Here is a 27687-nt window from a genome sequence, read left to right on the forward strand (position 1 = left end):
TAAAAAAACCATTGAGAAATTCTGCATTGTTTTTAGGTTTTGTTTTTGTAACGTTCACCATTCACTAAAAAAAACGCAAAAGTGATCTGGTTCAGCAGAATTACTGGGATGCCAAGTTTATATAGGATTTATTTACTACTTTTGCCCACGAACCCCCCCCCCCCCCCCCCCAAATAACCGAATTCACATAGCCACATTTTAAGACGCAATTAATTTTTATTTTTCAGGTAACGGAGCTCTGTGGGGTCGGGTTTTTTGCGGGAAGAGTTGTAGTTTTTATTGGCTATGGACACCTTTGTGCACTTTAGTTTTTTTAAATCAACATATTTATGCAAAATTTAATTTTTGCAATTGAAATGGAAAATGTTATGCAGTTTTCCTCCTATGCTTTGGAGGATTGAATTTCTTACAAAAAACAGTCAGACTGATTAACTGGTTCTGCATTTGGAGAAGGGGGAAGATTCTTCATGGATCACAGTAGGGGAGGGGTATTATATATATACACACACACAAGTATACAGGAGGGAACGAAAGACATTGAAAATAAAAGTATCTTTTAATCATAATAAAGCTGATTACATAAAGATTATTGAGCTCAGAAGTTCCAGCAGCTAGCTCTGCTTTGTGTTTGTAATTATAAAGTACTGGCCACTGGGGTCCTGTCCATAGAAATGCTACCAGGTACAGTCTCCATCTGAGGACATTGATTTTTTTTTTATATCTCTCTGTTGCATGGGGATTGGGTGGCTGACAGAGGAACAGAACTACGGGCAACAGCAGAGGTCAGACACAAAAAAAAAAAAAAAGAAGACGATGGAGACAGAACCTGGCTCATTTCACTGACAGCACCCTAGTGGCAAGCGCTAGTAATTACAAGCACACAGCAGATCTGACCACCAGGATTCTAAAAATCCATTAAACAAAAAGTATGATAAAATTATAGCTGCCTTATCTTCTACCTCCCTCTTTCCCAGCCCTATATTGGTATATATAAAAGCTCACTTTTTTCCCTACTGTAAGTGAATGGTGAAGACCCCCAGCCTCCCATGCTGATCCGGTCTGTCAGTCTAACTCCAGACCTCCAGCTTCCAATGTATAGCTGTACACTACAAGCCTAGCAGGTAGATAGTTATTTTAAATTATTTGCAAATTTTTTTTAAATTTTTTTTTGCTTAATTTTTTTAGCTCAACGAAGTGCACAAAAGTTGTGCATAGCTTTTAAAAAGGGTTAGGTCCTAGACAACACTATCTCCAGCCATCAACACAGTTCAGCTCAACTCACGACGTAGCAAAAATTTACTTTTTTTCCATAGTCAGAGCATGAGTCAATGAGCAAGTGTTCATTGGATATGCTCAGTTCATTTTGGAGCCGCCACCATGGTGCTACATTGTGAAGCCCAGTACACCCTAGGCACTGCCATACCTCCAGTCCTCTCAGAGTCAGCATTAACTCTTAGGAGTGGGTCCCTTACACATGAACAGAGGTGGTGCTCTTCGGACCATCCCTTTATTTTAAGCTACCGGATACAACGGTTACGCAGGTCAGACAGGTCAACGTGCAAATAGTTCCGGTATGCTGCACTGAAGGAAGGCAGATTCAGCAGGGTGTAGATAGAAAACAAGATTTTCAGCATAAGAAGAGTAGACATCCGTAGAATCAGACATCTAATGCACAGAGTAGGTGAAATGTTTCTCATTTAATTACGTGTACGCTCACACTTCATCATTATTCTAAACTGTTTTAAAAGAGCCCAAGCGGTACAGGTTCTTTGAGCTGTAAAAACACATGGCGTTAACTCTAGAAGAACCGCTCCTTGATGTATCATATTCTGCAGAAGTGTATTACTGTTTTAACTAGGTGTAGTTGATACTAAACAGGTGCACTGCATAAAGTACCAAATAAAAGGGCATGCAAAGTGATATCCAATTTCTTCCAACACAACTCAGGCTGAACAGTTGGACGACACCAATATCGTCCACTACTGAGGTCTGTGTGCCAAGTTTGGAAATGCCATTTGTAGTAAATGAAACTTGAGGAACTCGTATAAAGCAATGTATCATTAGGGAGATTTATGTACAGTAGTGCATGTACACACTAGGGGATGTATATAGCATCAGTGTATAACAAAGTTCTCTAGATAATAAGGCCAGGTTGAGAAGTACTGAATTTATTATGGATTTTCAGTGTGGAATGTACATCAGAAATTTCTCCATCAGCCTTCCCATTTCTATGAGCCTCAGAGATATACTAACAGTGTCTCTCACTTGGCAAATAGTGTATAAATAAATGGATACACGCTTCAATCAATGGGCAATAAAGTCAAGATTTCACAAATAAAAAAACTGATCGGATTCACCTGGTGTAGATTAAACTGAGCTTTCGGCAGAAGCTGCAGTAAGTGAACTGGCCGAACCTAACTTTTAAAACGAGTTGCCTTATCACTACCCAGCAATAATGAGGTTGGAAATTACTAAATTCAAGTTGCTGCATGCAATATTACACCTCCACAATAGCGACAAGTTAAGGCAATGGGAACAAACAGTTTAAGCCAATTCTCATGAGCTGGACCCACTCTCAGAAAAAAGAGTCCATGTTTTTCTGATCCCGATGTCAGTAAACACACAAAGAACTTAAGCACTACTGAGTAAGAAAATCAATGGATTAAAATATTAAAATTCATTCACAGTCACATCAGAGGATCCTACGGTCGACAATACCATCCGTAAGCAAGGAAAACTGTAATCTGTCTGTCCTTTATGCGCTACTACACCATTCATCCGATCGCCATGAAACTTTGGGAAGATTATAGGTATAGTACAACTATCCTATGATAAATGGCGCGTGTGCGAGCGTCGACAGTTACGCCCCCCCCCCCCCCCGAGATCGTTCGATTTACATCATTGCCACCAATTATCCTTCCATTATATAAGGCACTTGTTAGGCCCCACATGGAATACTGCGCACAGTTCTGGTCACCGGTGCTCAGGAAAGATGCTACGGTATTGGAGGGGGTTCAAAGAAGGGCAACTAAACTAATACATGGAATGACGGGACTGGAATACCCAGAGAGGCTATCCAAATTGGGATTATTTACTCTAGAAAAAAGAAGGTTAAGAGGCGACCAAATAACCATGTATAAGTACATGAGGGGACAACACAAGGATCTCTCCCGTGATCTGTTTATACCCAGGACTGCAACGGTAACAAAAGGACATCCGCTACGTTTAGAGGAAAGTAGGTTTCATCACCAACATAGAAAGGGGTTCTTTACTGTAAGAGCAGTTAGACTGTGGAACTCTCTACCTAAGGACGTAGTGATGGCAAAATCCTTAGAGGAGTTTAAAAGGGGACTTGATGTCTTTCTGGAGAGGAAGGATATTATAAGCTATAAATCTAAGATTATTTGTTAATCCGGGTATACAGGCAGGTAGGAACTATTAGGGGTTGATCCAGGGAACAGTCTGATTGCCATTAGGGAGTCGGGAAGGAATTTTTTCCCCAAAAGGGCTAATTGGCTTCTGCTCTTGGGGTTTTTTGCCTTCCTCTGGATCAACAAAACAGGAGGCTAGACAGGCTGGACTAAATGGACATTGTCTTTATTCAGCCTTACAAACTATGTAATTCTCTCACTTCCCGAAATTTGGCACGAGCATTGATTATGTCATACATAGGAAAAGTTAATGAGTCCCAACTCGATTATTCAATTCTATGTGCAAAAGAATTAGCGTCCAAATTTTACATACGGAATCCAATTCTCTCACTTCCTGATGTCATCTATCTATCTATCTATCTATCTATCTATCTATCTATCTATCTATCTATCTATCTGTCTGTCCTTTAGGCCTCCTTCACATGGGCGACACCGCATCGTTGCGAGGAGAAAAAAAAAATTAAAAAAACCGCAGCGATATCGCATTGTTGCACCATATGATATCGCTGCGATTTTCTCGCAGCAATACCGCGATTTTGTAGCGCTACAAAGTCGCATGTGATGCTACGAAATCACGTGACTTTGTAGAATCTGCTACTGTCAAAGTTGCATCGCATCGCATGCAAACCGCATTTTCGTGCGATGCGATGCAACAGAGAGGAAGGCTCCATAGAGAACCATGGGCTACAAAACCTAGCGTGTTGTGGGCATATCGCTGGACCTGCGAGGTTTGTGTGTCGTTTTGTAGCATGCTACAAAACATCTCGTGTAAAGGAACCCATAGGAAACCATGGGCTTCTCATACATGCGATTTGGAGCATCATAGCAATGCTACAAAATCGCGCGACTGTCGCCCGTGTGAAGGAGGCCTTATGCATTACTACACCAGTCATCCAATCGCCATGAAACTTTGGGGAGTTGCTGAGTACACTCCTGGGAAGATTACTGGCATAGTACATGTATCCTACGATAGGTGGCGCACGTGCGAGCATTGTCGACTGTTATGCCCCCCAGACAAAGATCGTTTGATTTCCATCTCAAGCACGAAAGCAAAAGGCATTACGAGCAAGCGTGTTCAACTACAAAATGATGCATCCGCCAAAACGTTTCGCAAGACAATTGCTGTATATTGAGAATGCTGAGGTAAAATGAAAGCCGCGCTGTGATTGGTTGCTATTTCTTATACTGCTGAGGTAACATGAAAGCTGTGCTGTGATTGGTTGCTATATATTATACTGCAGAGGCAACATGAAAGCTGTGCTGTGATTGGTTGCTACTTTTTATACGACTGGCGTTACATGAAAGCTGCGCTGCGATTGGTTGCTACTTCTTATACTACTAAGGTTACATGAAAGCTGCGCTGCGATTGGTTGTTCTATATTATACCACTGAGGTAACTTGAAAGCTGTGCTGTGACTGGTTGTTATCTAGATATATAAAAACGAATGTATGTCTGTATGTATGCATGTCTGTCTTCGCAGCAACGCGCGACGGGTAAGCTACCGTGTTTCCCCGATAGCAAGACACCCCCGATTGTAAGACGTATCGGGGGTGTCAGGGGGGGGGGGGGGGTCGGCCAATGTAAGCCGTACCCCGAAAGTAAGACATACCGTAGAAGAAAAAAAATCATTACTCACCTCCCCCGGCGTTCTGTCGCGCTCCGGCAGGATGTCGCTCGCTCCTCGTCCCAGGCGCAGCATTGCTTTCTGAATGCAGGGCTTGAAATCCCCGCCTCCAGAAAGCTAATACACACGCCGTCAGCCAGTTACAGAATGGCTGTGATTGGCTGAAGGCGCACGTGGCTTCAGCCAATCACACTATTCAATGACATCATTGAATGGCTGTGATTGGCTGAAGGCGCACGTGGCTTCAGCCAATCACACCCATTCAATGATGTCATTGAATAGTGTGATTGGCTGAAGCCACGTGTGCCTTCAGCCAATCACAGCCATTCAATGCTGTCATTGAATGGCTGTAACTGGCTGACGGCGTGTGTATTAGCTTTCTGGAGGCGGGGATTTCAAGCCCCGCATTCAGAAAGCAATGCTGCGCCGGGGACGAGGAGCGAGCGACATCCTGCCGGAGCGCGACAGAACGCCGGGGGAGGTGAGTAATGATTTTTTTTTATTATAAGACATACCCCGAAAGTAAGACATAGTGGGGCTTTTAGGGATAAAAAGAAAGTAAGACACTGTCTTACTTTCAGGGAAACACGGTAGTCCTCTAATAAATGTGTGGCCACACACAATAGAGCTATTATTAAACGCTACCTGTATGCTCTATCCTCCAGATTATTCTTGATATTCCCAGCTTGGTGGATGGCTTGGTTGGTGCAACTAAAGGTGTTGCTGTTCTGAGCGCTATTACTCCTTTTAGCCCTGTAGAGCTAGGCTGGTTGGTCTTCTGACCAGGAGTTTGTTTATTAGGAAGCGTGACAGCAACTGCCACTTACTTCCACCTTTCAGAGAGTTAGGGGATGCAAGTATGCTTATCACACAGGTCCAAAAAAAACCTGATACGTTTTAGAAACAAACAACTTTCCTTCCTCACTGAATGGATTTCTAATTATTAGCTACACTTGTATAGTCCATGAAAGAGGTAATTACTCCCATAGCTCAAAGTCCAATTAAGAGCTAATCGATCTGAGGTTTCAGCATTACCATATTCTCCGTACCTCAGCTCTTGCAAATTTCCACAGGAATACTACTGGTATATACCAGACATAACACTTTGAATCAGCATTTAGTACTGTTGACTTGCAGCACTGGGGTCCTGGGTTCAAATCCAACCAAGGCAAAACACATAAATTAGTACTTCTCTAGTCATCCAATGACTCCACTAAATAGTATACCCACAGATAATAATAGGGATATTCCAATGTTCATATATCCAGTTAGGCGGAATTCACACAGGCATCCACGGCAGGTGTCTACTCGCGGGTTCCGCAGCAATGTCCATCCATACCAAGCAATGTAAAAGTGATTCTTACACACAAACTGAAATCACTTGCGAACTCCAATCGTGCCTATCCGCAGTACAGAAAGTGAAGAAAAATGCAGGCACACAGGGGGTCACCGGATTCCCGACGTGAAATCCGTGCGTGCCGTATGCATGAGGCCTAAATATAAAATATCCAACCCTAATATTGTATGTACAAAGTAAAAACCCATTTGAAATAAAAGCAACCATAACAATCTTATTACTCTCAATTTATAACAAACAAACAAAAAAAACCCGAACAATTTAGGGCTCACGTCCACAGCCGGGTCGGATTCTGCCTGCGAAATATCACAGCAGAATCAGATCCGGCACCCCCCAGAGGCCCAATACTCACCTCTCAAATTCCACAAGCGAATGCTCGCCTGGCGCACATGCGCAGTGCAACGCATAACGCCCTGGCAGTGACGCAGATTATCGCTGTACTTGTGCTTTCAGCGGAAGGATCGCAGGACGGACAGCTTCCATTGACTATAATGGAAGCTGTCGACGCGATTTTCTGTATAGAAAAGAACATGCTGCGATTCTCTGCTGCGAGCGGAGAAGAAAAAAAACGCTGTTTATTTCCACTCATGGGCATGGGAGAATAGTTTACCACAGCATGTCTATGGACGAACATTGCTGCGGAATTTGCAGCGGGTGTATGACTGCAAATTCTGCAGCGATAATTCGTCTGTGGGCATTAGCCCATGATTTTAAAATTAAATTAAAAAAAAAAAAAAAACAAACACAATCTATTCTCCCTCCCACCCTTCCTCCCTTTTTTTGTTATAACACTTAATACCCACTCCCACCACCACCAAAACATGTTCTTATTCCTTATTTTAAAGCAAATAATCCAGCCCCCCAGTTTAATGCCTTTGGAGCCAATGTGCCCGGTTAAAAATACATCTGGATTCTGAACGGCTCATATAAACACTTTGTACCCCAAGTGCTGATGTGCCCTTTAGGCCCTCTCCAAGTTTTTCAATGTATGTTGACAATGGGTGAACATGGTGAACGTCTCTTCACATGCCATTCCCTACAAATGGTTCTGTTGCTAATGGATATGCCAACAGCCTGCAAAATCTCCTGAGAGTGCGTTTAGGCAGATGATGTGCGTGATGCCTTCGGTTTGTACAAGGCTTCATTGCCCACATTCTGTCAATTTATGAGATCTCCTCTAACATGGCTGCACTACACACACCAGATGTTTTCCATTTCCAAAAAACATTGGACTTTTTGTAGGCGCTGCAATGACCCATACTGATCGGTTGCTCAGATAACATTCCATTCCATCACCATTCTCCATTGGAAGTCTGTCAACTCTAGACCTTGTGGCTTTCTGCTGGTATCTGTAATGGGATACCTAATGCTCACACATCCAATCTGTGTAGCTAGTCTTCAATGGCTGCTGTCATGTCCTCTTTTCTTGCTAGGTTGTACCACCCCACTGCTTTCTGTCTCTCTCAGCTGTACCTTCTTCTCCATGTTGCATTATTCCGGTGATGCTTTACCTACCCTTTTACAGCAGGGTTCCCCCCGCGACAAAATTTTTCCCGATGTTCAGGGCTGGAGGCAAAACCTAGCCCCACTACCAATAGTCCCTATCATGGGGGTGTTTTTCTGGGTGGTGACATGCTGGCCACATCACGACCCACGTCAACCAAGGAACACCATTCCTTGTTGAAGCATTTCTATGTACTTCAACATGGCACTTCACTGCGCTGTTTCTCCACCTCCCGGCCATGTCCTTGGCCATCGGAAGGGAGTCTTAATGTGCCTCACAGCTCCATGCTGCTGGACTCTGGCAGAGGAAGCTGGGCTCACAGTGCTTTCAATCTCCAGAGCTCGCTGCTGGAATCTTCCCCCAACAAGAGTCCTTGCAGAGGAGCCAGAGTTTCTCGCAGCTGGTACAGTTCAGCAGTGAAAGTAACAAAAGTTTTACGCAAGCAAAACTTACAACATTTTCTGAACACACTAGAATTTATAGATTTCTCCCCCCAGTGTGTGTTTATTATCCTTGTATTAGGACACTATGGTGTTAGTTCTGCCTATGCAAACATTTTGTGTGCATTATGAATGTTACATGTAGAATATGCGTACACACATACTTTATAGCCAAATACTAATTAAACAATCCTTTCATTTACTTGACTATATTGCAGTATAATGGTGCGTTCACAAGGTGGAAATGTCCCGCAGATTCTGCACCAAAATCTGGCCCATTGAATGCAATGTTAATCTCTGCTGTATTTCTCACAATGTGAGTTTTTCTAAATTTGACAATTAAAAATAAAGGATGGCATCACTTAGTGATGTAGAGACTATAGTACACTGGATAAGCGCGTGTGGATTCACATCAGTGCTAGCTGCACAGGCCTGTCTCTGGCTAGGGCAATCTCAAGTTTAGCAACATAACAGACTTCTTTTGTTCTTGTTTTAATGTTAACCAGTTGCAAATAAAATGAACCCTTTAAAATGACCCAGATTATATTAATTGATTACTAATAAAAAGTGGTCCAAATGGATGATTTAAATTACAAACTTTTACCCAAGTCACAGTTTGTATTTGTCTATAACCAACACCACACAAGCACTTGTACCGTTAAGGTCTTTCATTGATTAAACACACATAGGGAGAAAAAGTAAGTGGTAATCTCTGTGTTAATTATTCCTTCTAGAGCCACTTAGCAAAAGGGGTTTCAATCAATAAAGGAGAAGAGATTGGAAATGTGTATGTATTTCATAGGAGCTTTGCCCATTAAATAAAAGCACACAAAAGCCTGGTTACTGACAATTCTGCTCTTCTCAATGAATATCGGGTATTATAAAGCTGAAAAGACCAATAGAGAATCTGTCCAAAATGAAAGCATAGTGGAACAAAATAGTCAATATGGATTCAATGATTCAACTATGTTAAGCTTTTCATTGCATTAAAAATACATATCATGCGCAAAACATGACACACGTTAGTTAATCGCAATCTAAAGGCATTGATAAACAGTAACTGAAAAATGCCAACCTCTTTAAACCTGTACCTTACCTCTTATAATGCTATAATTAGTCATATTCTCTATAAAGTTGAGCCTGATGCACTTTGCCCTCTGTCACGCTTAGTGGAACTGTAAATACATTTGGTAATATATCCACTACTGCTTTTCAGCTGCATGCAGGGAGTTTTCAGAACAAAGATCAAATAACTTATCTGTACAACATTCTATTTCTAGAATACTAGAACAATGTGTCTAATACTTCACACTGAACAAAGGCAGGCTTGCAGAACTGCGGTTTCCCCACTGCAGTCATCTCTGCCCATTTTTAACCAACACATCATGGAGTGAAAGTTGGGGTGGGGGGGGGGGGGAGGGAGAGAAGGTATTTTCAATCATTTTTAAAGAGGTAATCCCAGTTAGAGTGCCCCTTTTTTCAATGTATAGAATTGGCAACGTTTTTTTTTACTGTAGGTTTTAACAAAAAAGTAAAAAGGTAGGTAAAGTCCCCAGGTGCAAGCACAGAGTCATAACCAACTCCCTGGGCGACGTGAGGTTTTCTTGGCAGACTGTTTTGTGTGGTGGTTTGCCTTCCCCAGTCAGCTTTTTACCCCCAGTACTCGTTTTACCAACCTTGGAAGGATGAGTCAAGCTTGAGCTGGCTAACTGAACCACACATGGACTGAACCTGCAAACTTCAGGTTGTAAGCAAGAGCTTAGGACTGCATTTCTTTTGCCTTAACACTGCTGAGGGGGCTGAGAAATTCATCTTCATCTAGTTGTACAACAGTAGAGAGCACTGCATCCAAATGAGTCTATACCTGTTCTATATAGAACAGCTGCAGACGCGGTTCTCTTCCTGTATTACAGTTTATTAATAAAAGTCACCATTAAATGTATTTTTTTTTAATAACAGTGCCCCCCCCCCCCCCTCCAAGTGTTTTACAATTCTTGCATCACTCGGTTCTGTGAAAGAGAAGTTCTCTATTCTGCGGAGGGCTTCCCTATTACAAAGCTCGCTCTCCGTCAGATGCTGTACACTGAAAGAGGCTCAGTGCATCAGGTGTGCACTACTGTAGGTCACAGTCCAATGCACCGAGACTGTTTGTGTACTGGTCTAGTGGGGAGCCAGCTGTGCGGTGAAGGAGATGCCATTCTATTCTGCATATGGCTTCTCTCCTCACAGTGCCTGCGTCAGACCCGATGCACTGACAGTGGCTCATTGCATCAGGCTGTGACCTAGAATAATGTACACCTGATGCAGTAAGAGGTACTTGTTAAGCTAGATTGTGCAGTTAGTTAAATACCAAATGTTAATTGTTTATGAAAATGATATATAAAATACTATCTTACAGGTCTTGTCAATCTTATAGGTGGTCTCAAAACTATGGAAACTAAACCTGTTTAGATAGTGATCTAGTTGTACACATAAGCTGTGAAGCCTGTAAAGCCATGTCAACAATTTGACAGCTATCTTGAATGCTGCCAACTTAGATTCAACTTCAGTTTTTGGAATGAGAAGGTAGGAGTGTGACATATTAAGCTGATAGATAATTTCACCATAAAAGCAATGGTGGGCTTCATTTTAGTATAACTTTGTTCTCATTTAGTGATTTTTAAGTGAATGATTGCATTATCCCAAGCAGAATGTGTTGAGATCATCCACATTTTCAGTGAACAAAGCACGTGTCCCCATAGATTTCAACCAAAGCCACCCAAACAGGCCTTCCATTACCCACAGTGCAGTTGCCAAATTTGATTAATCACTATGATCCTTGACCTGCTTCACCTCCATTCACTGAGCAACGATCGTTCCTGTGTAAAATCGGTCATCAGCGCCTGACATGCCATCCTGTGTAAAAGGGCCCTAAATGTACTGGATAGAGAAAACAAGGGTTTATCTGAAGTTGCTGTGTCACCCATTCCGCAAATTCTATCCGTCGTTCTGGGTCATCCTTGGTCAGGTGTTGCAGCATCTGAATTTTGTAAGGGTGCAATTTATGGACAGACAAAATTTGCTGAATTGAGACACAGCTAACCCCACATTCCTTAGACAATGAGGGTTGCGTTGTGGGCTCTTGCTAAACGTGGCCAAAATAGTAGTTGCTATGTCCATATTTTTGATCATTCAACGCTCAGTTTTTGGGTGACAGAACTTCTCATAGTTTGACAATTGGTTTTGCAACTGCACTGTGAGTAATGGGAGGCCTGTTAGAGTGGTGTTGGTTGAAGTCTTCTGCTATGACACATGTGGTTCATTCACCAGAAGTGAGGAAAATCTCAACACATGCTGCTTGGGATAATGCCATCAATCACACTACCTGCACAGCAGAAAACAGTTTTAACATGATTACGAATAAAGTTGAGCTTGAAGGAATTCAAGATAGTGGCTACATTGCAAACAGAAGCTTTGGGCAGCTTCAGATGACCGTATATCGGCCGGGTTTTCACGCCCAGCCGATATACGGTGTCCCTCTCTGCAGTGGGAGGAGGCTGGAAGAGCCGGAAGCAGTGCACTGAGCTCCGACCCCCTTTCCAGCCCCCTCTGCACTATTTACAATGGAAGGTTCAGAACGGGGCGGAGCCAAGTTCTGGGACTTACTCCGCCCCTATCCCACCCCCTCTCATTGCAAATACTGCCGAGGGGCGGGAGCTCAGTGCACTGCTCCCAGGTCTTCCAGCCTCCTCCCCCTGCAGAGAGGGACACCGTATATCGGCCGGCATAAATACCCGGTGGATATACGGTCGTCTAAATAAGCCCTAAGACTGCTTTGAAATGAGTGTATTGTAACCAGTCCGTAATACACTGTTACAGATGACATTACAACTTTATGTCCTCACCATCTGATCAGGATTTGCGGCTGTATATTTTATTTCCTACTGGACAAATACTGATCTGTACTTCCCCAGTAGAAAACAACAATATGGAGGTTAAAAAAAAAAATAGATCACGATGCATTTAAAAAATTGCAGTGAAAAATACAGCCATATGAATAGATACATAGCTTTATATTAGCTCCGTAGTACAGTTCACAAAGCACGGACCAAATACAGAGCTAATATACGCTCACCTGAAAGCGACCTAACAAGTATCTCCCTCCCTCCACAGCTAAAATGGTTTTACCATGTGCCAAAACATTTTCATTTTATATGGGCCCTTCTTTACTTTTGAAAACACCCTGTACAATATAGAGCTCTCATATGCCATAAAAAGAAAAGGCTGTGAGCTTTACAAATAGTGAGTCATTAAAGGCAATAGACACCTTGAAGGGATTTTTGCACTACTTAAGTGCATGTATTTTAGTCTGAAAATAATTTTTGCAATATGGTTTTATTGAAAAGGTTTCCTGGGCCATTTTTATTGATGATCTATCTTCAGAATAGGTCATCAGTAGCTGATCAGCGCGGTCCCGAGTTGCAGATCCCAGCCAATTAGCTGTTTGAGTGCCTGCTGTCACTGGTAAAGACAGGGAACAGAGCAAGGCAGATGGCTTTGAGCCCTGTTTAGTAGCCGGTGTTGATAATAGCAGACGCAGCCCTCATTGATAATAAACAGGAGCTGTGCCTGCAATTACCAGCCCTGGCCAGTATTCAGAGCTCAGAGCCATCTGCTTTTACAGTGATGGCAGACCCCAGACGATCAACTATTGATGGCCTCTTCTGAGGATAGGTCATCAAAAACAGCCCAGAAAACACCATTTGCCTGCAGCTTCTATAGATCATTGTATATAGTAAACTGCAGAATTCTGTTCACTAACAGATGATTTTATAAACTAATTAAAGTTTACCTGATAACGTGGTTCAGAAGAGTGGCTGGAGACTAAAGCCTCAGTTACACTGGACGATTATCGCTCAAAATTCGCTCAATGTCTTCTGAGCGAAAATCGTTGCATGTAAACATTACCATCATTTGCTTTTCATCCAAACAATGATTTTATGTTGAGTTTAAAATCCATAGTTCGTCCGGGCAGCTGATAGCAGGGACCGCACGCCGTTATTCTCCATTGGAGTGCTGATAACCTTGTTTTCAGCTGCAGTCCTGCGGCATAACAAAAGGGTCTGTATGCAGATAACAGATCACCTGCTGTTATCTGCATACAGTAAGTGGAGCCTCATTTACATGCAAATGAAGCTAATAAGCTAGTAACCAGGGGCTGCTGATAAGTCTTTGGCTTTACCCAGAAAGAAACGAGATAGGAAGATGAAAATTTACATTTATTCCACATATGATGTCAACACACTTCTTACACCGGTATTCCAAGTTCTGTAAGCCTTGCAAAAAGAAGGATTTCGGTTGTGCCTCAAACCAGTCATCCGTAGCAGCCATGGCATCAGAATTGGTGTGAAATTTGGTACCCTTGAGGTGTTTCTTCAGGTTTGGAAACAGATGATAGTTGGAGGGAGCTAGATCTGGTGAATAAGGTGGATGGTCAACCAGCTGGAAGCTTAGCTCCACCAGTTTTGTCGTGGTTGCTTATGCTGTGTGAGCGGAGGCGTTGTCTTGCATGAACAATATTACTTTGGACAGCTTGCTGTGCCTTTTGGCCTTCAGAACTGTCTTCAATTGGTCCAAAAGTTCAATGTAATACCCTGCATTGATGGTGGAACCATTTTGAAGGTAGTCCACTAGCAGCACGCCCTCCTTATCCCAGAACACAGACGCCATCACCTTAGTGGCTGATTTTTGCACGAGGAGAACCACTGTGCCTCCACTCTTTTGACTGCTCATTGGTTTCAGGGTCATACAAATAAATCCAGGTCTCCTCCATAGTGACCAGTCGATCCAGGAAGTTCTTATCAGTCCGGAAACGCTGACAAATGGACCGGAAAGTTTTCACTCGCATGCTTTTCTGATCTGTTGTTAAACATTTGGGGACCCACTTTGCAGATAGCTTCCTCATGTTCCAATGTTCATGGATAATGACACAAACATGTTCACCAGAAATCCCCATGATGTCTGCTATTCCTTTAGCTGAAATTGGCCGATTCTCCAGTATGAGGTTGTGTACAGCATCGACGATCTCCGGAGCAACAACCTCTCTCGGTCGTCCAGGACGTTCCTCATCATTGGTGCTGAAGTGGCCCTTTTAAATTTAACAACCCAGTTCTTAACTGTAGAGTATGAAGGGCATTGATCCCCCAATGTCTGCGACATATCACCATGAATATCCTTCTCAGACTTTCCTTGCAGAAACAAGAATTTTATCACTCCTTTGCTCTCATTTGCTGTAAATATCGCCTTAGACTCCGCCCATTTGTTTTCCCACGTGCCTATATCACTGTTGCCATAAGCTACAAACACAAAATTTTGAAAACATATATTAGACACAAAAGGCTTTCATGTGAAGTAACATTCGTTACCATAGAAACAAAAAAAAGAACACAAACCCAAAGACTTATCAGCAGCCCCTCGTACTAGGCATTAGTGCTATGCAAAATGATCGCTCAAACTGTCATTCTCCCTATCTTTTTAATGGATTTTGAATGATCATCTTTGCGTATAAATGGGGCTTAGAGGCCCCTTTACACAAAGATTGCTCAAATGACAGTTTGAATGACAGTTTTGAGCGATCTTTGCATAACTAAGTAGCTAATTAGCTACCTAAGAGTTAATGCAGGCGGAGCAGGATACCACTGCTATAGGTCGAAGAAAAAAAGCAGCCGTTTTGTATATGCAAACAGCTGCATTGTTTTTGGAGCTTTCAGCTGGTGTCCTGCTGAGAACTACCAGCGGGACACCAGCTGAAAGAATACTAATCAGCGCCATCCACTGAGAAAAATCAGCATGTGGCGCTGATAAGTCATCTGTGATTTCTAGCTTGCTAGAAATCAGTGATGAACTAATAGTGCATGATGGCAGTGTGTTTAGACACAAAGTTTATGGCTCAAAAGATGGCTTTTGAGCGATAATCCTTGTGTCTAAATGGACCTTTAGCCATAAGTGGAGGTCACTGACAAATTTGCTAGTTAAAGGCAACTCATGAATAATATCACAGTCAGGTTAACACATCTGTAGGTGTTCAGATTCCTAAGCAGAAGGTAACTCACAATTTCCCCACACTATTAACACTTTGTGTAATGAATTATATCCTGACACCACCGATGTGTATTCCAATGTTTTGTACACTTCTGTAATTAAAGACTGCTTTTTGCCATATGGATATGTAAAACATCGAGAAGTTGATCCGAAGTTTTACACATGCTGCAGAGCTCGTGCTGTGTGAACAGTATATACCCAGGTCAGACTGTGCAAACTGGGAGGCCTAACAAAGTCTCATCCTCGTATAGTAAAATGGGAGGTAGGAACAAAATCTTCTAACCTTATCTTGGACAGGCAGAATAAATGCTGTAAAAATGGACACCCTACCGAAATTCCTGTATCTATGTCAGAGCTTACCTGTTCACCTAGATAGAAGATACCTGCTTAGCATCCGCTCGCTAATTGCCAACTTTGTTTGGAGGGGACGTAGGCCACAACTCGGATTCACACTCCTCACACGCCCCAAGGAACAGGGAGGGCTGGGACTCCCAGACTTCACCCTATACTACAGAGCGAGCCTCGGTAACTACGTGCTATCACTTCTGAGGGATAGGAACACGAAACTATGGGTGGAACTGGAACATAATATAGCACCCAGGGTGGTCCAGGGGGCCCCATGGATTCCAAGACAATATATGAGGGAGATAAACTCCCTTTCACCGCAACTAGCGGAAGTACTCAGAGCATGGGGCACATTTGCCGAGAAAACGGGTTTGATCTCCGTCCCAGGACCACTGACCCCGCTGACAGCTAATCCCCAGTTCCAGGCTTTTGAAAGAGGAGACCCGGTCCTATCCCTACCTAGCACCCCAATACCACGAGTGAGAGATGTAGCCACACAGGCAGGAGTGAGACCCCTGAGAGACTTCTATGGGGAAACCAGACCCCCACGGGGGGCTTGGCTGAAATACTTCCAAGTAAGGGGGTGTGTGGAATCCCTGACGCCCAGGGGATGTGGCAACCTGCCACTGACGCAGTTTGAATCTGCTTGCATGACGGCGTCTCCCATGGAGCACGGGATCTCGATGGTATATAGACTGCTGGTGGCCCGCGGGACAGAGGACGACCCCCCCAGCTACGTGGCACAGTGGGAAAGGGAAATGGGAGTAACATTCACCAGTGCTGACTGGAAGAGGGCTTTCCTTATGTGCCACAAGAGTTCCAAATTTGGAAGAATACAAGAACAAAACTTTAAAATCCTATCACGCTGGTATAGGACACCGTCGAGACTGCATCAAATGGACGCCCAGGTCCCTGCTACATGCTGGAGATGCCAGAGTAGCATAGGAACAATGCTTCACATCTGGTGGGATTGCCCCCCAGTAGCTTAACTATGGAAAAACGTAGAACTTCTCTACAACATGACCAGATCAACGGTGTCCCTTACAGCAAAAATGGCCCTACTACTAATGCTCCCAGGGTCCATGGCAAGGATCAAGTCAGGGCTCTTGAGATTGGTGGTCCTGGCGGTTAGGATGTCTGTCCTGGGCTTATGGCGCTCCATGGCCCCCCCCCCCCCACAAGGACCATGTGGACTGAAAAACTCAGTACACTTATGAGCTATGAAATAGAGGGATTAGAGGAAGAGAAGGACCGCAAAAGGTCCTGTGATCTTTGGAGCCCGTGGATCGCCATGAGAGCATCAAAACCCTTTGAAAACTGGTTACATACAGGTACCCTGGATCCTTAGGGGTCCCCAGAAGCCCACAAACAAGATCACCCCCCCTCCCTTCCACCTTCCTACCCCAACCTTCCTCACCACCTCCCACCCTCTTAGCTAGACACATGCCTTTTCCAACTAATGCATCATATTGTTGTACTTTCTTCTCCCTTGTTTTTTTTATTTTTCCCCGTTTGTTTTTTCTATTTTAAGAAAAGTGTGTATTCTGCAAAAGACTGCGAAATATGTTATGGATAATTAGCGTGGTCACGCTAAGACAGAATAGCAACTGCAGATCACAATAGTGTAATATTGTTCTAACGTTTATTGAAAATGATTAATAAAAAGTGATTGAAACAAAATCTTCTAACCTTAGTGTTTGGACTTGCATTTTATTTAGAGAGATTTCAGGACTACGAGGCAATAGGAAAAAAATTAAATAAACTCCTCCCCCTCCCCCTAAAATAATGATGCGTACAACTGCTATTCCCCACTCTGGGGATGAGATATTGGAACAGGACAATCATGTCTTCTCTGCAGGCTTCCGTTACTTTGAATATTCTAAATAACAGGGATTAAGTAATCAATTACCACTCGGCTCAAATAGAACCATTCACAGGTTACTGATTTAATGCATAATACAATAATTCTCTATTTGCAAGAAAGTTTAAATGTCATGAATTTAGTTAAAGCCTTAGGTCAATAGCTTCTAAGTACACAAACACAAAGGGATTTTGCCCATATGAACATACATGTCTTACAATCTATGCCTTGGAGACTTGTTTAAAGAGTATCACAGTAAGGCTGGGTTCCCACACGGCGTATTCCCAGCAGAAATTTCGCGGTTTGGCCGCAGCGAATTACCGCACGATTACCACAGGGAAAGCGCTGCTTCAAAACCCACGCCACTTAGGTTTTGGAGCGGCTTGGCCACGCGCTTTTCTGTTGTAGCCGGTACTCCCATAGAGAAAAGCGCAGCTGCAATTGAAAAAAAAACAAAAACTGACATGCTGTGGGCGGGGAATTCACGCTGCAACGCCAGCTCCTGCCGTGATGGATTCGCCGTCCCATGTGGATAAGATTTCTGAGAAATCTCGTCCCCATGGCTGGCTAATTCCGGGATTAGCGGCCGCAGGTGGATTTGCCGCGGCAAAATTCCAGACGGAATTTTCGGGGCAAATCTGCCCTGTGTGAACCCAGCTTAAGGCAGAGTTACAACGCAGATTGAGGATATGATGCAGCAGAAGAAGTTATGAAAATATGCAATGTTTACTTTCAAACACAGGAATGAACGTAAGTAATGTTTTAGTAAGCAATTTAAACTTTTGCCATAGTTACCTAGCACTAAGGCCTCCCTCACACAGACGTTTTTTTACAGCGTTTAGCGCTGCCTTTTCAGCACTGCACAACGCTCCCATTCATTTCAATAGGACTGTTTAGACAAGCGTCAAAATGCAGCGTCTTCAACAGCGATGCATGTTCTATCGTTGGCTGTTTTCAGCCCTGCGTTGCTGCTCTCTGGAGCTCAGGGCAGGCTGCTGGGCACCTGTCAGCACTTCTGTTGCTGGTGACTGGTACTGAATTCCCTGCCTACAGCTAGAGAGTGCTCTGATTGGCTGAGTAGGAGCTCCTGAACCAATCAAAGCCAGCACTCAATGCACCAATCACAGCCATTCATTTGAATGATATCATTAAATGGCTATGGTTGGTTCATCGAGCGCCAGCTCTGATTGACTTGAGTCGACACTCCTGAACCAATCAGAACAATCTCTTGCTGGAGGCAGGGATTTCAATCCCCATCACCAGCAATAGATGGTCTATCAGTGCTGACAAGTGCCCGGCAACCTGCCAGAGCTCTGGAGACCCTGACAACACCTGCTAAGTGAGTAATTACTTTTTTTTTTTTTTTTTTTTTAAAGCTTCATTGGCTGCGTTTTCAGAGTGTGCTGAAAAGGCAGCCAAAACGCTGGCAAAATGCATGCCAGCACTGCTGAAACTGCAGAAAATGCAGCGTTAAAAAAACGCTGCGTTTCTGCTAACGCCTGTGTGAGGAAGGCCTAACTAAATTTTAGGGTTAATAATACTTTGTGCATACTAAGAAACAATACGGATAAAACAGTATCAATAATGCAGTTCAAAGATCAATTCTGTAGCACAGAAAGGCCAATCACTAAGTTACACACAGTGTGTCTATAAGGGATTAGCATTTCACTTTCTGTGATCAACAACCTACTAAGTCTTTCAGGAAAGCTAGTCCTTTTAGTTGTGTGATGTTCCTAAAAGTAACAGTCCTTAAAATGATTTCCAGGACCTGAAACTATCATAAAATCCAGCATCCATACTATTAGCACTCTCTTCTAGGCCTTCTAATTAATGGACAGTCTCTTCCTGGTGTACACATCTAACATGGAGACTGGCCTCACCCACAATTCGATGAGTATGAATCATCACTACCACCGGCCTAGGCTAGTCCAAGTTTGCGAGGTCAACTACCATAGTTCCTCCCTTGGATCTTTGTCATAGTCCTGATACCCCACCATTTTGGGGCTGTAGCACGGTCTGTCTCTGATAGCAGGCAGTCAATGGTCCTTCTGTACTGCACTCCTTTCCCTCTCCAAGAAGCCTTTTCACCTCCAAGAATACAAGCTCTTTTTGGCTGTCCAACAGCAGTAGCTCCTCTGAAGGCTGTTGCCCCTTCTGGGCAGCTCCACAAAAGCACCTCTCCTTGCTCATATAGTCCCTGCATTCTGCTTGTGATGCAGCAGAAATTCCTGCCATGTGCCAGGTGTCAGACAGTCAGTTCTATACCAGAGTATGCTCAGTTCTGCCAGACCAAAATGTTGCGCATCTCACTGTTCGTTCTCATGACAATATTAGGGTAGACCCCTACAAGAGTGTCAGAACAATTATATTGACTGCTATTCATCAGTATGTACATAAGGTCACATGACAGTTTAGTCATATAGAGGAAGCCATGAAATTACGTGTTATAAAGAGGGCAGGACAATAAAATCAGTTATGAATATTTACGAGTAGCCAGTCTGATTATAAAAACACTACACTGAAACAGTAGCAGGCCATAATGTACATATACTATTTTATGAAGTAGTACCCTAGCAGGCTTTTGTTCTTCACTAAGGAGTCTAGCAATATACTCCACTAGCATCTTTCCATTATTCTTTCCAATGCCATCACCTGTGCTCATAGGCACAGATGACAAAGGTGCCACAACTTCCCATTCTACACTCCCGTCTTTATCATTGCAAGACATTTGCAGGGCTGGGACAAACTTCTCCAGTGAGTAATTAGATAGTTGTGAGCCAAGCAAGTGTCTATCAATCCTGATACTCTACTCTACACTCCAGAAACATGCTAAGATAAAAAAAAAAAAAAAAAAAGTTGTAACTGAACAGACGCTGCAGACGGCATTATTTGTTCAGTTTAAATATGGAAACCAAACTGAAAGCGAACTGAAGTCTTTCCATTTGCTTTCCACTTTTTGGAAAACCCAGTTAAAAAAAAAAAAAAGTAGGGAAAAACTGATTTTTTTTATTTCTGTTTCAATTCAGTTTATCTGCTCCGAAAATGGAACAGAGAAACGGAACGCCCTAATGCAGAGTGAATGGCTCCTTAGTGCGTTTCTTTCAGTCCTCTCAATGACACTAATAAAAAGGGTAAAAAAAATTGCCACTTTTTAATTACCAAACTAGGCTTTAAGGGGTTAATGGTTTGCTTTAGATTATATAAATCAGTAATCCAATACGGTTCTTAGTTATTTAATCTCCCTGTTTTTGCTGCTTAGTTAACAGATTCCTCTTGATGAGCTGGGCTGTTCACGGATGTCGATTGCTCTTCTTCTCTGTGTTGCCAATCTAGAAATGTACAGCCTTTTCTTCTCCATGCATGTAATTTTAGATACAAGTCAATGTAAATTATTTAGGAGTTTATCTGCCATTATATACTGTAGAAGGGGGTCTTCAGCTCATTGTCTTTTGGGAGCTGTTAATGGCTGGCCAGTGGTTAAAAGCCTGATGAGAGCAATCCAGGTTAGTAAAAATAAATCAATTCTTATATCAAGAGAATTGATAGTGTGTATTCTTGCTTTACAAGAAAAAAAAAATCTATTCGTCCATATCAATCCTATGTAGATTGGATACAAATTCTTACAAGATTCTTTCAATCCCTTACAAAAATAAATTACACGCTGTATATATTCTGTATTAGGGCATATTGAAGTAAAAAAAGTGTCTAGCAGGCCACAATTTCTCAAATAGAACATCTGGGGGTGATCAAAAAAAACGGATGGGTATCAATCAGCTGATTGCCGGGCTGGTTTAATTTGAAAAGTTGGATTGTCTTTGTGATGTAACCTTTCTAAACATGATATAGTATTGGATTGATAAATTTCAACCAAATTCTTTCCACTGTACAGTATTTGCTAGTGTCACTGGCTCACAGCGGGGCAGCAGGAGGAGATTTCATTTCTCGCGCTCCCCCGTCCCTCTCCATTGACTTAACATAGCGGGTGTTCAGTACCGAACGGCTGCTATTTACACTGAACGATAAGCGATTAGCTCATCATTAGAGATGAGCGAACGTACTCGGTAAGGCCGATTTCGCAATCGAGCACCGCGATTTTCGAGTACTTGACTACTCGGGTGAAAAGTACTCGGGGGCGCTGTGGGTGAGCGAGGGGTTGCAGAGGGGAGTGGGGGGGGGGGGGGGAGAAGGAGAGAGAGAGAGCTCCCCCTGTTCCGTGCTGCTACCCCCCGCTCCACCACGTCACGCTCTGCCCCACAGCGCCCCCGAGTACTTTTCACCCGAGTAGTGAAGTACTCGAAAATAGCGGTGCTCGATTGCGAAATCGGCCTTGCCGAGTACGTTCGCTCATCTCTACTCATCATCCATCGTTTATACTGCATAAATGATGAGCTGATTGCTCAGTGTAAATAGCAGCCGTTCGGTACTGAACAGCCGCTGTGTTAAGTCCATGGAGAGGGTCGGGGGAGAGCGAGGAGAGACACCTCTGCAGCCTCCCCGCCCACCCCATGCTGGCCGCTCTGTGAGGGAGCCAGCACTACAGGCTCCCGTACAACAGCTCGGGAGCGAGGAGATCCAGGGACGAGTGTCACGCATCGTTTGACCGACATTCTTCCCGTTTAAATGGGCCCTAAGGAAAAACAAAAATAACATATACTGAAGATTGAAACAAACCCTTCAAGCAAGGGCCAGAAGCTGTTAGATTTTCATATCATGGCCAAGTAAACATGAAAACCCTCAGAAAGCATCCCCAGCTGATAAAATATATCTGTATGTATCAAATTCTATTATCCTTTGTATTTCATCCTGTCCTTCCTTAAACAAACTTACAAATAGACTAATAAAACTGCAGCTAAATATTTAACTTTCAGAGCAGTGGTTCACAATTTAAAGACCTGTGCAAAGCGGACACACTCTAATGCAATGTTGGGCCACCTGCAAATGGCTGGATCGGATCCCCTGCAAGAATTCTCACAACATGTGCAGAGTGAACCCGGGGCGCCAGGAGTGACATTTCTGAAATAGAACATGCCGCGATTTGTTTTCACGCGGACAAATTGCGTCCGTGTGCATAGGATGGCGTTTTGTAATGCAATCCTATGCAGGCGAGCAGGGGCGGAAATTCAGCAGGAAATCCCGACAGAGAATTTCCGCCCATGTGCAGGGGCCTAAATCAGAGACATAACCAATCCCAGTATTAGGTTCTCCCAAAATACAATATAGCAGACTCTGAAATCAGACCCTCATTTTAACATTTGAAATTCAGAAAGCTTATTAGACAGACACGATAAAGAGAGTCCCAAGAGGGTCCCATCAACGTCTGTAGGAGATACAGGAAAAAAAAAATGAAGAATAGGATCATTGTGGGAGATGAGAATAACCCTTTAAAAAGAAGTCTGTCAGCTGGAACAAGGTGTCCAAACTGAAAGAATGATGTTATAGAGCCGGAGTAGCTGAACAGATTGTTATATAGTTTTATGGGGAAAGATTCAAAATAACTTGTATGGTATTCATTTAAGCTTGTGTACATTCTGAACTTAGAGGTCCAATGGGCGGTCCTATCAGTGATTGATAGCTACCTCGGTATGCACAGCCAATCACAGATAGCTGGCATTGCTAGGACCGCCTACTGGACCTCTATTACTCAATATGTGCAGAGGTTTAAATGAATAAACTATTATAATGAATCTCACCATAAAACTATATATCAATCTGCTCAGCTACCCTGCTCAATAAGCGACAGTTTAAACAGCAAGCTGACAGATTCCCTTTAAAGGTTACACTTTGGCTGGAAATCCTATTTAAGTCATGTAAGGTTTATATATCCTTTAGGAATAAAGAGTTACCAAGCAGATGCAATTAAAAACACAATAGAGCATTTCCTATTTCCTAATGTGCCTGTCCAAGCAGAAAGACAAAACTATTTTGTTACCCATTTTTCGATAATTGCAGTTAGAGTGCATTAAAAGCAAACAATTGGAAAAGTTTTTTTTACTGTACTGTAAAACAGGATATTTGGTCACTTCCCCCTCTTCATATTGAAGGTCTGATTGCTTTAGAAAAGGAGTGCACCTGGCCTACGGGAAAGACAGTTGGCGAAGGAAGTGTTGTATCAACCTACGCAGCACTACATTTGTTATTGTATACATGAAGCATCATGCAACTCAAAACAGGATAAAGGAATAATGAACGTTGCAAACAATAGACTCAGCTGGTCATCCACTTATTAATTTCTTATTTAGTGCTTAATTCTTAAAATAAATGGAAGTACTATATTTCTATGATGCTTTTGAAAACAAGAAGCGCTGCGGAATAAGTTGGCGCTATACAAATAAAGATTATTATTATTACTACAAGAACATGCTTGAACTACAACATGCATTGTCCTGTGATATCTGCTCCAGAAGGCAAGAGTGTCAAAATAAAATATAGACTGTCTTCCAAAGTTATACTACAACCTCTTTGACAATATACAACATGGGAACCATTAGCGTAGAGAGCTACGGCTGTATAGTACAGTGTTCACAAAATCAGCAGGACGAGTATGCTTATCACGATATGGTAACTGCCTGACCAACATGACAAGTCATGAGTTGGCAGTGTGGTAAAGAGGACCTGTCACTAGTTATCAGTGGGGCTGGTTGCATGACTCTACAGTCCAGCCAACAGCCATAACCTAAATGACTATCCTCATTCTCTCCCTGCCCCCCCCCCCCCCTCTTCACTTTGCTTAGACGGGATCTTCTAAGATCTGTCCCCTGGTGCTCTCAATGTGCCTATCCCCTCTGTCAATCTCTTCTCTAGCTACGCCTTGTCCAGAGAGTCATATTCAGGATATTTTCAGTGACATACAAAGTGGTCTACAACCTGTTCCCTCCTTACATCTCCAAACTAATATCCCAACACCACCCTTCATGTAATCTCTGCTGCACGCAAAAATTCTTCCTCTGACCCCATAGTGTGCTCCTCACACCATCACCTCCCACCACCAACCACATTTCTCCTATGTATCACCTACTCTCTGGAATTCCCTACCCCCAATACATTAGATGCTTTACCACTTGGAAAGCTTAAAAAAAAAAAAAAAACTCAGAAAGAACTTACCTGTTCAGAAAAGCCTACAACCTACAGTAGTTCTTGTTGCCACTGTATGAGCAGCTTCTACTCTTGCCTATGGTCCCCTTCCCCCTTCCTTGTAGATTGTAAGCCCTCCTGACATCTTCATCAACACTTCTACAGTAATCACCAATCAGGTTGCTGGAATTGTGAATCAGGCAACCCAAAGAACCAATCAGGTTGCTGAAATTGTGCAGCAAAAGTGTTGATGAAGATGTTAATATGCCTCCTAGACAGGGTCTTCTCTCCTACTCTAACAATTTGTCAGTCGTTTTCCATATACACTGTATTTAAAGGGGTTTCACAGGCAAAAGCTTTTGATGACCTATCCTCAGCCTAGGTCATCAATAGTTAAAATCACTGGGGATCCCATATGGTGGCCCAGGCATATGTCAAAGGAGACTGGAACAGAAGTAGCTTAGCTGGCTTCACTCTCATTTCAATTAACAGTGCTAGCCACTGAGCCATCCAGCTTCTTCCTTTGAGGAGAAGATCTTCTGCCCCATCTTATGAGGAGGAGGAAGAAGGGGGAAAAAAAGGAAGCAGAGCATGTTGGCTTAGTCCTTACTACCGTTGCCTTCCCATTGGAATCCTAGGTTCAAATTTAATCTACATGGACTTTGTATGTTCCCTCTATGTTTCTTGTTCTCCTCTTCCTCCAGAGAAGAAAGAAGGAAGAACAAGCATAGTGGCTCAGTCATTAGCATTGCTTCTTTGCAGTGGTGGAGTTGTAGGTTCAAATCTGACCAAGGGTGATGTCTGTATTAACACTTTATATTTTCTTTGTATTTATTCTTCTAGCTCTTATTTATATGACGATGAAAAAACAAGTGTGGTGGCTCAGTCAGTAGCACTGCTGCCTTACAGTGCTGTGGTTGTAGGTTCAAATTTGGAGTGTTTGTATTGAGTTTTCAAAGTTGATGTTGCCCTTCATGAGATTTGAAGCTAGGACCACAGCACTACGGGCCAACAGTGCTAACCATTGAATCAGATTAATTGAAGAGGCACCAACAACTTTAAATGCTGAAAAAAGTAGGTAAGCAGAAAGCTTACAGATGCTTTCCATTTTTAATAAAACTCGATAAGATGAAAAAAAAAAAAAAAGATTGTGTGCATGCACTCACTGGTAGATTCATCTGAAGATGCAAGAATAGACCTTGATGGAGGTGGTCTGTAACCTCCGGAAGGATACTGGGGTCTGCAATTGGGAGGGATTCTTAGCCAACTGAACTGGGACTTCCTGGGCCAAAAGGAGGCAATCAAGATGATTCGTCCCTTCCTTACTTTCCTCACGGCAGGTGGAATGAGAGTTATCAGTGGAAAGGCATATGCAAGATTGAACTTACAATTCTAGACTAGAACATATACTTCTGTTAGATGTTCCATGGGGTTTAGAGAGAAAAATGGTTGTACTTTCTCGTTTTCCTTTGTGGCAAATAGGTCTATGTTCAGTTCCCCCTCATAAATGAGTTATCAGCCGAAATATTGAGTCATTCAGAACTCATTCTCCTTGTTTAAATTGATTGCGACTGAAAAAATCTGCTCTGATGTTCTCTTTCCTGTTGATATGTAAAGCAGATAATGAAAGGAAATGCTCATCGCCTAGACTTGTGGCCCTTTCACACGGTGAGGTTAATGCTAAGGTCGTTAGTGCTCATGCAGACCATTTAAACTAAAAGAAAACGCTGGTTTCCCGCTCAGCGGTTCACCCTCTATGTAAAGCAGGGAGCGTTTACATGCTACGAGAAGCCAGCAATCGTTTCAGTCAGCATTGCAATCCCCGATCCCTATCACGAACGGACCAGCGTGTGTCTACCCTTCGCCGACAGGTGCGGGTAACCCGCTGAACCCCGTTCGTGATAGGGATCGGGGATTGCAATTATTCCCCATGAACGAGGAATTCCCAGTAAGTGCGGGTCATAAGCTCGCGTTGATTAAGTCCCTGCCCTTTGTACACACTGCCCGTCGCTACAACCGATTGGATGGTTTAGTGAGGTCCTCGGATCGGCCCCGCCGGGGTCGGCCACGGCCCTGGCGGAGCGCCGAGAAGACGCTCAAACTTGACCATCTAGAGGAAGTAAAAGTCGTAACAAGGTTTCCGTAGGTGAACCTGCGTAAGGATCATTACCGAGTGAGAGAGACTCTGCGAGGCCCGAGGGGCGTCCCCCGGAGCCCGAGTCCGCTGCACCCCACGCAGATGCCATCCCAGAGCGGGAGTCCCGTCCGGCAATCGACTCCACAGGCGTCTCCCCCGGCAGGAAGGCCTCTCCCGACAGGGAGGGCCAGGCGGGAGGGGGCGCCACCAACGTGAACCCCGCGGCCGCAGCGGGGGGGGAGCGCCGGCGTCGTCACCCCTCCGGCCGCGAACAGAAGGCCGATCCCGGTACCAATCAGCTCGGAATGCGCCCTCTCCCAGGGCCAGCCTGTCTGCCATCGCGGCGGGCCCGGCGAGAGGAGTTGGGGGACGTACGCGCGAAGGTTTAGAGTACCATTGTCCCGTCCGCCGTCACTCCGCCCCAACCGCGACGGCGGGGCGAGGGTGTCGGCAGGGCGGGCCGAGCGCCGGGACGACAGGGCCCCCTGAACCCAGCGTCGCGTGGACCTGGTGAAGGGGAAAAAAAAGAGAGATGCTTGCGGCGAAGGTGCACGACAGAACTCCGTCCGCCCCCCATGGGTGCGGTACGGCGGGATGAGGGGATCGAGGCGCGCCACCTAGGGCGTCTCTCCCCCTGGCCCGAGTGTCGAAAAACAAACATGCGACTCTTAGCGGTGGATCACTCGGCTCGCGCGTCGATGAAGAACGCAGCTAGCTGCGAGAATTAGTGTGAATTGCAGGACACATTGATCATCGACACTTCGCACGCACCTTGCGGCCCCGGGTTCCTCCCGGGGCTACGCCTGTCTGAGGGTCGCTCCCCCTTCGATCGTCGC

The 27687-nt window shown here is 43.8% G+C and overlaps 1 protein-coding gene and 1 non-coding gene across 2 annotated transcripts in view; one reads left to right on the forward strand and one right to left on the reverse strand.

Annotated features, from left to right (window-relative positions):
* The window catches only part of ARHGAP18 (Rho GTPase activating protein 18), a 104185-nt gene that overhangs the window by 68327 nt on the left and 8171 nt on the right, over positions 1-27687 (reverse strand). The window lies entirely within an intron of this gene.
* On the forward strand, positions 27515-27668 carry LOC136592911 (5.8S ribosomal RNA). The gene has a single exon (XR_010788150.1). It is a non-coding gene; the product is annotated as a 5.8S ribosomal RNA (ribosomal RNA).

The sequence above is a fragment of the Eleutherodactylus coqui genome, chromosome 1 (assembly GCF_035609145.1).
Source record: "Eleutherodactylus coqui strain aEleCoq1 chromosome 1, aEleCoq1.hap1, whole genome shotgun sequence".
Lineage (NCBI taxonomy): Eukaryota > Metazoa > Chordata > Amphibia > Anura > Eleutherodactylidae > Eleutherodactylus > Eleutherodactylus coqui.